Raw genomic sequence first — 10936 nt, 5'->3', positions numbered from 1 at the left:
AAAAATACTACTTGAGAATGTTGTTAAATACCGTCATCTTATGAAGAAATTCGAACAGTTGATGGGGTTGTACATCCAACATTCAAATCCGCATGTTATGCTCTTGGGCTACTTAATGACGACAAAGAGTGGGATGACTGCATCAAGGAAGCATCCCATTGGGCCTCTGCTCCTCAAATGCGCCAAATTTTCTGCACAACACTTTTATTTTGTGAGGTGACGGATCCCGCAAAGTTGCGGCAAACAAATTGGGAGTTACTATCTAAGGATATTCAACATCGGCAAAGAAGAATATTCAATTTTCAGACCGTGGAACTCAACTCGGCACAAATAAAGAGCCTGCTCCTGGCAGAGATAGAACAACTATTGACTAAAGGTGGTAAGTCCCTCAAAGATTTTCCAGCAATGCCACTACCAGATAGTTCAGCTCTTCAAGATCTAAATAATAGATTAGTAAATGAGGAACTAAACTAGGATAAAGATTCTTTAAGAATAGAGCACATGAAGTTACTGCATAAGCTAAATCAGGATCAGAGGGTGGCTTTTGATGTTATAATAGAATCAGTCAATGACAGTCTTGGAAAAATAATTTTTGTTGACGGATATGGTGGAACTGGAAAGACATTTCTGTGGAAAGCAGTCACGACAAAATTAAGATACGAAGGAAAAATAGTTCTAGCAGTTGCTTCAAGTGGTATAGCAGCACTTCTTTTACAGGGTGGAAGAACAGCTCATTCAAGATTTCACATTCCCCTCAAGATCACTAACGAGTCCACATGCAACATCAAGCAAGGAACATTTCTTGCAGAGCTAATAAAGAAAACGTCACTGATAATATGGGATGAAGCACCTATGACACACAAACACTGTTTTGAGGCACTAGATAAGAGTTTGAGAGATATACTTCGATTCACATATGAGGACGCAGAGCATAGACCATTTGGAGGAATGACAATAGTCTTGGGAAGTGACTTCAGGCAAATCCTACCAGTTATACCAAAGGGGAAAAGAGAACATATCATTTCTGCATCAATAAAGAGATCCTACCTATGGAAGAACTTTGAGGAGTACCGACTCAAAGAAAATATGTGTCTGAATTCATCCGAAGGTAGTCCAGAAGAGAAAGCAAAAACAGCTGAATTCGCAAACTGGATACTAAACATAGGCGATGGCACAATGTCAACAATAGATGAAGAGGATTGGGTTAGCATCCGAGAGGACCTTATTTTAGATGAAGGGGATGACCCGAAAGCATCTATTGTTAACACCACCTATCCTGACTTACACAGAAAATACACTGATAGAACATACCTAGAGGAAAGAGCGATCTTGTGCCCAAGAAACGAGACTGTTGACCAGAAGAGGTAACCTATTTCAGTTTAGAGACAACATGTAAGGCAATGTCTACGGTGAAAGATGAAGATATGTTGTACACAACTGAGTTTCTGAATAGTCTTACATTTTCTGGAATACCAGTCCATGAACTGAGGCTGAAAGTAGGATTACCAATAATGCTTATGAGGAACATCAATCAAAGTGCAGGACTTTGCAATGGGACAAGACTAACAATAACACAGCTAGGAAAGCGTTTCATTAAAGGCCAGATCATAACAGGTCCTATTGTTGGTGACAAAGTTTACATCCCACGAATTATCGTGTCACCAAGTGATTCAAAATGGCCTTTCATTATGAAAAGGAGACAATACCCAATATCAATGTGCTTTGTTATGACTATAAACAAAAGCCAGGGGCAATCTCTCAAAAAAGTTGGACTCTACTTAGAAGGCAAGTGTTCACACATGGACAACTCTATGTTGCAATGTGAAGGGTGACCAGCAGAAATGGATTGAAGATACTCATATCAGATGAAGAGCGTCCATCCGAAAAGGTTGCAAAAAACATTGTTTACAAAGATATATTATAGATATTGTTACAAGCATTCTGATATGACTAAATATAATGTGATGCAGACATAGCAACCTTATTTGGTTTCAAATTGATATATCTGAAATATTTTATCAAAACAAATTTTATTTACTTTCAGGTATCTTATTATATTCGTATATAGTCTATAGTCATTATTTAATTTAGTCTGATTTAGTGATTTTAGAATTTCTAACAAACTCAATGTTTTGATGCATCCATTTAACAAACCCAAATATAGTGTTTGTGAAATTGCGCCCGTCGCTTTTTTTATGGTGTTCCTCTGAAGATTGAACTATATTTAAGCTCTCTCTGACTGTAAGAGGACGGCTGTCGGTGTCAAAACCGGCGGATCTCGGGTAGGGGGTCCCGAACTGTGCGTCTAGGCGGATGGTAACAGGAGACAAGGGACACGATGTTTTTACCCAGGTTCGGGCCCTCTCGATGGAGGTAAAACCCTACGTCCTTCTTGATTAATATTGATGATATGGGTATTACAAGAGTAGATCTACCACGAGATCAAGGAGGCTAAACCCTAGAAGCTAGCCTATGGTATGATTGTTGTTCATCCTATGGACTAAAACCCTTCGGTTTATATAGACACCGGAGAGGGCTAGGGTTACCCAGAGTCGGTTACAATGGTAGGAGATCTATATATCTGTATTGCCAAGCTTGCCTTCCACGCCAAGGAAAGTCCCATCCGGACACGGGACGAAGTGTTCAATCTTGTATCTTCATAGTCTTGGAGTCCAGCCAATGATGATAGTTCGGCTATCTGGACACCCCTAGTCCAGGACTCCCTCAGTAGCCCCTGAACAAGGCTTCAATGACGACGAGTCCGGCGCACATATTGTCTTCGGCATTGCAAGGCGGGTTCCTTCTCCGAATAATCCGTAGAAGATTTTGAACACCAAGATAGTGTCCGGCTCTGCAAAATGAATTCCACATTCCACCATAGAGAGAATAATATTCTCACAAGTTCAATTTGCTGATGTATTTCGTGGCATGACGTCACACCATGGCCAAGCCTTTACTCGAATCGTTTTTATTGTTCCACCTCAGCGCGTTTAGCGAGGCGGTTTCCTTGGCACGTCTTGTCAAAGCAGAGATCGTGTTCCCTTATTCTGGGATTCTCATCAATACGGGCGTGGGTAACCCAACCGTGCCCGCTGGCTCGCCCCCTCCATCGAAGGCGAGTCCCAAACGGTTACGGGGATGGCTCTTGGTATTCAACCCCTTTATAACGAGACAAAGGCATGTTCCTTTTCTTCAATCTTCAATCGAATCCGCCCCTCGCCCCGAGTTCCAACACCCAAGGTTCCAGATTCAGGCGCTTCGGACCTTTGACAATGTCCGGATCAGACCTATAGGGCCGGTGGATGCCCTCTTCCGTCACGGAAGAAGATGTGCTAAAGCTGAGAGACGCCAGGTATCTAACTGGCGAAATTTCACATAGGCTGCCCGTACAAGGGCAAGTTATTCCCACCCCTGAGCCTGGTGAGATCGTGGTGTTCGTGTCTCACTTCCGTCGGGGTTTAGGCTTCCCGATTGATCCCTTCGTGAGGGGGCTCATGTTTTATTATGGGCTGGAATTCCATGACTTGGATCCGGAGTCCATCCTCCACATCTCATCATTCATTGTCGTATGCGAAGCCTTCCTCCACACCACTCCTCACTTCGGATTGTGGCTCAAGACCTTCGACGTGGAGCCGAAGATGATCGAGGAGCGGCAGGCAGAGTGCGGAGGGGCATTTATAAGCAAGAGAGCTGACGCTCCATGGCCCGAGGGCCTTTTTCAAAAGGAGCTTGGTTTGTGGCAACAGGAGTGGTTCTACATCACCGCTCCCAGGGGTACCAGATGGGTGGCGCCGCCTGACTTTCGCTCGGGCCCTCCACAACGGCTGGCGTCATGGGTCAACAAAGGGCTTGACTGGGGGCTGTCCAAGGACGTGCCATTATTGCAGGGCCGTATCCGAGACCTCCGAGAGAGGGAGATCAATCTGGTTTTGGTGGCGCAGGTCATGCTAATTCGGCGCCTTCTGCCATGCAAACGTCACCCCCTCCGCTTGTGGGAATTCAATCCGGTGGGACCGCGAGCTCTCCAACACTTCATGGGCGCGACGCCCGTGGAGATGTATAAACTGTTCTTCGGATCATAAGAGATGTGTCCGGACCTAACCGAGGACGCAGGCCTGAGCTGCAATCGCCCGGATACTCAAGTAAGTAGTCTTGTGCCCGGACATGATGTCCATACATTTATCATAAACTTCCCCTTTAACCAGCTATCCCTTGAACAGGAGTGGATAGCAAAAGCAAAACTGATACGGTGTCCGCCCCCCTCCCTGAGATAACGCCGGATCCGGTGTTAATCAAGATGCTGGAGGTTGCGCCTTCGGAAGAGGGTGAGGGGGAAAACAGGAAAACTACCTCCTCCACTAGGGAGGCTTTTAAGAAAGGGGGGATCGAGAATCCCTCCTTCCATGAGGAGAAGAGGACCGCTTCTGGAGATCCGGAGGCCAGGGCCTCAAAGCGGGGGAAGAAATCTTCAGCAGAGGGCCCTGCGCCAGGAGAAGCCCCGGCCGCATTGTTTCCCCAAGGGAATCAACCCTCCAGCGAGCCGTAAGTAGAAAGGGGAGTTTTGTAATAAGGGACATCCCTATTTTTATTTCTGGAGATAACCGAAGTTTTACCTTGTAGTTCGGATCTCAGCCTTTCTCAGTAGAGCTCATCTTCGGGGGATCTTCGTTCGGAGATGATGGAGAGCGAAATGCCTCCATCTGGCGCACCGTCAGGCGGGGCGGACGACCCTGAGGTATCGTCGCGGCAGGGCCGGAGAGTTCGGCACCAACTGTTGTACGACTGGAGGAGCTGAAGGATCTGCTCGGGCGGGCATCTATCTCAGAAGATCACCGTACGTTGATGAGTATGGGGATTGAAAGGATTTCATCCGCTGAGAGCGGGGTGCATGAGGTCGTTAGAAGTATGCTGACGGGGTTTGAGGTACACGAAGAATGATATACATTTTGACAGTTTTGCGCATGGTTTGCGCCCTGTATAGATAGTAGCCCCTGAGACTCGGTACGTTGTCAAAGGTGACAGCGTGCCGAGGATCATAATCTCAGTTGTAAGATGTCGCCTTTCTTATATAGGTGGCGGGGCATTCGGTGGCCAGCCGGACTGATGGATTGGCCGAAGTGAAGCGGCAACTTGACGTTGCGGATGCGGACATCGCGCTGGTCAATAAGCGACTTGACGAGTCACAAGGTATGTGGCTTCTCTGCAGACGCCTTGTAAGGGAGCTTGACGCTCGCGCCTTACAACATGTATGCTTAATGCAGATGGCACCGCTGCTATTGGGGACCTTCGGGCGGAGCTTGCCCGAGCCAAGGAGCAAGCCAGAAAAAGTAATGCAACTGCCTTGAAGGCGGCCGAAGAGCTAAAAGCCGAACAGGCTGTTCACTGCCGAAGCAGGGAGGAAATGGCTGAAATGGCCGTGAAGCTGAAGGATGCTACCGACCGCTATGAGTTTCTTGAAAGAGAACACCGAGCGGAGCAAGAGGACCTGAAGAAGGCCTCCGCCGAAGCCAAGGATGTCCGCTCCGTGATGAGGTCTATAAAGGAGGAGCTACGTCAGGCCGGGGATATTGCGGCTGGAAAGCCTTTTCTGCTGTGTAGGAAATTCACAGATCCGAAGTATGCTCAGTTGGGCCAGTTGTGGGGTGCGGAGGATGCTTATATGAATTTGGCGGCAAGTGCCGCAGACGCAGTCGCGCACTTCCGGGGCCAAAAGGATCACGGAATGGAAGAGCTTTTTTGGTCGCAATTCCATAGTCTGGAGCGTGCACTTCCATTAACCAATCGGTTAGCCGAGTGGGCTGAGCTGAATTGGTTGTCCGGACTTGCCATGAAGGATGTTGTGGCTCATTTGTGGCCGGAAGGGGCCGAGCCGAAGAGTTATTTTGGCTTGGTGCAGCAGTTCCTTGATGCGGTGCCTCATATCAAGGCGATGAAGCGGTCGGCATGCATAGAGGGTGCATGGATGGATCTCGCCCATGTCAAAACATACTGGGCGGAGATGGAGGCCACCGATGTTGCATCCCAGGACTCGGACAGAAGCCGATTACCAGCCGAGCACTATTTTGAGGAAGTTCTGCAGGGCGCTCGTTTAATAGAGTCACAGTGCTCGAAAAACGTTATGTTCAAATGACATGTATGATTTGTGAAACCATGTTTCAAATATAATATAAGGCCTTTGTATACTTGGGCGTTCAAGTGTTGGAGTACCTCCTGTGCGGCCATTAACGTATATGTGTATATAACATGAAAGATGGCAGTCCTCGGCTTCAGCCCCCACGCACATAGTGCGGGGGTGTTTGCAAAAAAACGCATTTTCACACTTAATCCAACGTCTTGGTCCTATGAAGGAGGTGATAGTGTAGCAAACTAGGCAACCGGACTATAATGCTTTATCACTTTCACTTAGCCATAGGAGTTCGATGGTGGGGCTACTATATAGCCCCTATGGGCACCGCGCTCTCCGAATTTCGGGGCGCGTATGTGCCTGACTGGGAAGCGGTCCTTCGTTAAAGCGGAGGAATTCTAAACATTCCGGTGGTCGATCGAGTGGTTGACCAGTCTTTCGCTATATCATGACAGTCAGTTTTCGGCTTTCTCTACTGAGGTGCTCACCTGGACGAACCGGGGCACAATCGCAGTAGTTCTCCTAGTGCCGCGTTAGCCGATAGAGCGGAACGTAAGGCAGCAAAACACAGGAGCCGGGCAAACTCAACATTTGACCAAAGACATGATTCGCAGCTGATGCATATAAGGCCTAACTCGAGACGCCGAACACTCCCTAAGGTAATCGGTCTTTATGAAAACGGGCAGAACAATGCCCTAAGCCCCTAGTGTCCAGGTACGCGCAAAAATTTCTGACGTGGCCAATGCCAAAACGCTAGATTCCTCCTCGATATAGCAAAAAACCGGGGGATGTATATCAACAAGAGACAGTAAAAAAGGTTTACGCAGGGTCTTAATCTGAAAAGAATCCTTGCATCGGGTCCCTACTGCACGTCTGCGCCTGTGTCTCCGTTGTGTCGTATCCTGGACGGGTGTCGCACGGCGTTCATCTTCATAGCTCAGTTGGTTAGAGCACCCGCTTGGTAAGCGGGAGGTCTTGAGTTCAACTCTCAATGAAAGCACCAATGTCGGTGTCAAAACTGGCGGATCTCGGGTAGGGGGTCCCGAACTGTGCGTCTAGGCGGATGGTAACCTGAGACAAGGGACATGATGTTTTTACCCAGGTTTGGGCCCTCTCGATGGAGGTAAAACCCTACGTCCTTCTTGATTAATATTGATGATATGGGCATTACAAGAGTAGATCTACCATGAGATCAAGGAGGCTAAACCCTAGAATCTAGCCTATGGTATGATTGTTGTTCGTCCTATGGACTAAAACCCTCCGGTTTATATAGACACCGGAGAGGGCTAGCGTTACACAGAGTCGGTTACAATGGTAGGAGATCTATATATCCGTATTGCCAAGCTTGCCTTCCACGCCAAGGAAAGTCCCATCTAGACACAGGACGAAGTCTTCAATCTTGTATCTTCATAGTCTTGGAGTCCGACCAATGATGATAGTTCGGCTATCCGGACACCCCCTAGTCCAGGACTCCCTCAACGGCCACTATACTTTATTTTCAAAATAGTGGAAATACATTCATAAGACAATGTATTCACACAGATACCTGATGGAGGGCTCACAACTGATTTGACAAAAATCAATATCAATTATGTATGCATCACGTATGTGCTTTTATCAATTACTATAACCTTTCTTTCTTCCCTAGCAATTCAGATCTGATTTAACAAATAATAGAAAATTCCAAGAGTCTAATTGCTAGAAAAAATATTAGAAACAGTAATTTGATAATCGTGCTATGCATGCCTAAAATTTATTTCATAGAGAGAGGACATGGTAAGGCAAAGGAAAGATATGCACCTGTTCGTACAAACACAGGGTCAAGGGAAAATGGGGATGGATAAGAGTTGCCGCCTCTGTTGCTGGATGCGGAAACTCCGCTCAACAACGCGGGCATCGGAGGAGATTGCAGATTCAGCGGGGACGACCTACCACACGGCAAAGGGGAACGGTCGGATGGCTGCCGCTACAGCCGGCGTTGCGATGTGGTTCGGAGGAACGACTTTCTGAGGTTACTGATGTACGTTGTCAACGAGAGCCACTGGCGCAGCGACTCTCATGGGCCGATCTGGCGAGCAAACTAGACAGGACGCCAGCGCCGACCGCGGCCGGCGAACACGCCGACGACCCAAGCAAACAATCTATCACTGATAAACATGCACACAGTAGTGTAAAGTGGAGTGATATGTTACTCCCTCTATAAGAGCATTCAGAGCGTTTTTTTAGCGAAGTTTACAACGTTTAAATAGTGATCTTAACGCCTTTATATTTCTTTAGAGAGGAAGTACCAATTTAAATGCGGTAGAAAATTAAATTAGGTTTCATATATTAAAGGATTGTGTAATAAAATTATATGAGACCAATTTAAATTAACTCCGTACCAAATATGAGCAAAGAAAATGGGGATAATTATTTATCTTGCTTACAATTTAATCCAAATGAACATCACAATTCCCTTCAAATAAACTACTAGCTCTGTACAGTGATAAAATACAAGACGGTTTCAACAGAAAATACTACCAAAAAATACCAATCTAAATAATACGCATGTAATGGACTCCTAGAAAAGTAACTACAAATCATAGCGAAATCTAATTGTTGAATATCCAGAACAAATACTAATTTTAATAAAAGAAATTAAATCTATAAAAAGATTTTTGTTTGTCAAAAGAATAAATTTAGCGCTCTTTATATTCAACCATTCATCTATTCAGACTCAGATACTTTTACATATGATCATCTATAGATCCAGATACTTCAACGGATGAACTAAATAGATGCTATTTATTGTGATGGTTTTATCCATCACAATAAATATGCTAGCCCGTGTGAATGCACGGGTTCACGTCTAGTGTGATTAATTCAAATTTGAACTACATGCACATGCTAAAGTGCATATAAAGTGGTTCAGAGTTGGAATATATGTCCTTGATTACATGCTTAAGTCCCATGCAAGAAATGAGAATGAATGTCAAACACCTTGCCACCGTCGCTCGGCTGCTAACATTGAGATACTTGGTTTTCAAATTCTAGTAAATTGAAAACACGTCTGAAATTTAAGAACCTTGACACGCTAGCATGGAATGGCATCGACATGCAGTGGTAAAAATATTGTCCCATTTGGGGCAGGTTGGGTTATATAAGCTTCTCACAACAAGCCTCATGGTTACTGTAGGGAATGTTTCACCTTTCTGGACGAAATGATATCTGTAGCCTCTTCTTGATTTCAATTCTTTTTCTAGTGACAACATAGAACAACATGAGTGTTGTGTTAATTTTGGCATTTAACGGGGTTCGTTTGGACATTTTTGTGCATTAATTAACCTTTAATTGCATTTATGTGCATAATTCAATTTGAACTACATGCACATGCTCTAACGCATATAAATTGGTTGAAAATTCGAATTTGTCTCCTTGGTTGCATGCTTAGGTCTCATGCAAGAAATGGGAATGAATGTCAAACACCCTGCCACAGTCAGTCGGCCACAAACATTGAGATACCAGATTTTTAAATTCTAGTTATCCAAAACTTGTTTGTAATTCAAGAAACATGGCATGCTATCATGGAGCGGCATCAACATGCCATTGTAAAATTTTTGTCCCATTTGGGGCAGGTTTGGGTATAATCTTCTCACAAACCAGAGCTTCTCACAACAAGCCTAATGGTTTCAGTAGGGAACGTTTCACCTTTCTGGACGACATGATAGCCGTTGCCTCTTCTTGATTTCAATTTTTTCTCTAGTGTCAACATAGAACAACATGAATGTTGTGTTAAATTTTGGAATTTTTCAGGGTTCGTTAGTACATTCTTATGCATTAATTGAGTTTTCAATGCATTTATGTGCGTAATCCAAATTTCAACTACATGCACATGCTCTATTGCATATAAATTGGTTGAAAATTCAAATTTGTGTCATTGGTTGCATGCTTACATCCCATGCAAGAAATAGGAATGAATGTCAAACACCCCGCCATCGTCATTCGGACGCAAACATTGAGATACCTAGTTTTTAAGTTCTAGTGAATCCAAATTCGTCCGCAATTCATGAAACCTGGCATGCTATCATGGAATGGCACCCGACATGTCGTGGTAAATTTTTTGTTCCATTTGGGGCAGGTTTGGGTATAAGCTTCTCACAAACCAGAGCTTCTCACAACAAGCCTGATGGTTTTGGTAGGGAACGTTTCACCTTTCTGGACGAAACAATAGCCGTTGCCTCTTCTTGATTTCAATTTTTTTATGTAGTTTCAACATAGAACAACATGAGTGTTGTGTTAAATTTTGGAATTTTTCGGGTTTCGTTAGCACATTTCTTATGCATTAATTGAGTTTTCAATGGAATATGTGCAAAATTCAAATTTGAACTACATGCAGATGCTCTAATGCATATAAATTGGTTGAAAATTCAAATCTGTGTCCCTGGTTGCATCCTTAGGTCCCATGCAATAAATGGGAATGAATGTGAAACACCCTGCCACCGTCACTCGGGCACAAACATTGAGATACCTGGTTTTTAAATTATAGTAAATCCAAAACTCGTCTGAAATTCATGAAACCTGGCATGCTATCATGGAATGGCACCCGACATGCCATGGTAATTTTTTGTCCCATTTGGGGCAGGTTTGGGAATAAGCTTCTTAGAAACCAGAGCTTCTCACAACAAGGTTGATGGTTTCGGTAGGGAACGTGCCACCTTTGCGGACAAAACGATACGTGTTGCCTATTATTGCTTTAGAAAAGATTCTAGTGGCAACATAGAACAACAGGAGTGTTGTGTTAAATTTTGGAATTTTTCGGGGTTCGTTTGGACA

The 10936-nt window shown here is 44.7% G+C and overlaps 1 non-coding gene across 1 annotated transcript; it reads left to right on the top strand.

Moving 5' to 3' along the window:
- The first annotated feature begins 7044 nt into the window (after positions 1–7044).
- Positions 7045–7124, top strand: TRNAT-GGU (transfer RNA threonine (anticodon GGU)). Its single transcript has one exon. It is a non-coding gene; the product is annotated as a tRNA-Thr (tRNA).
- Positions 7125–10936: the final 3812 nt, after the last annotated feature.

This window comes from Triticum aestivum, chromosome 7B (assembly GCF_018294505.1).
Source record: "Triticum aestivum cultivar Chinese Spring chromosome 7B, IWGSC CS RefSeq v2.1, whole genome shotgun sequence".
Classification (NCBI taxonomy): domain Eukaryota; kingdom Viridiplantae; phylum Streptophyta; class Magnoliopsida; order Poales; family Poaceae; genus Triticum; species Triticum aestivum.
The sequence above is the reverse complement of the archived record's forward strand: the minus strand, read 5'-3'. Positions and strand labels throughout refer to the sequence as shown.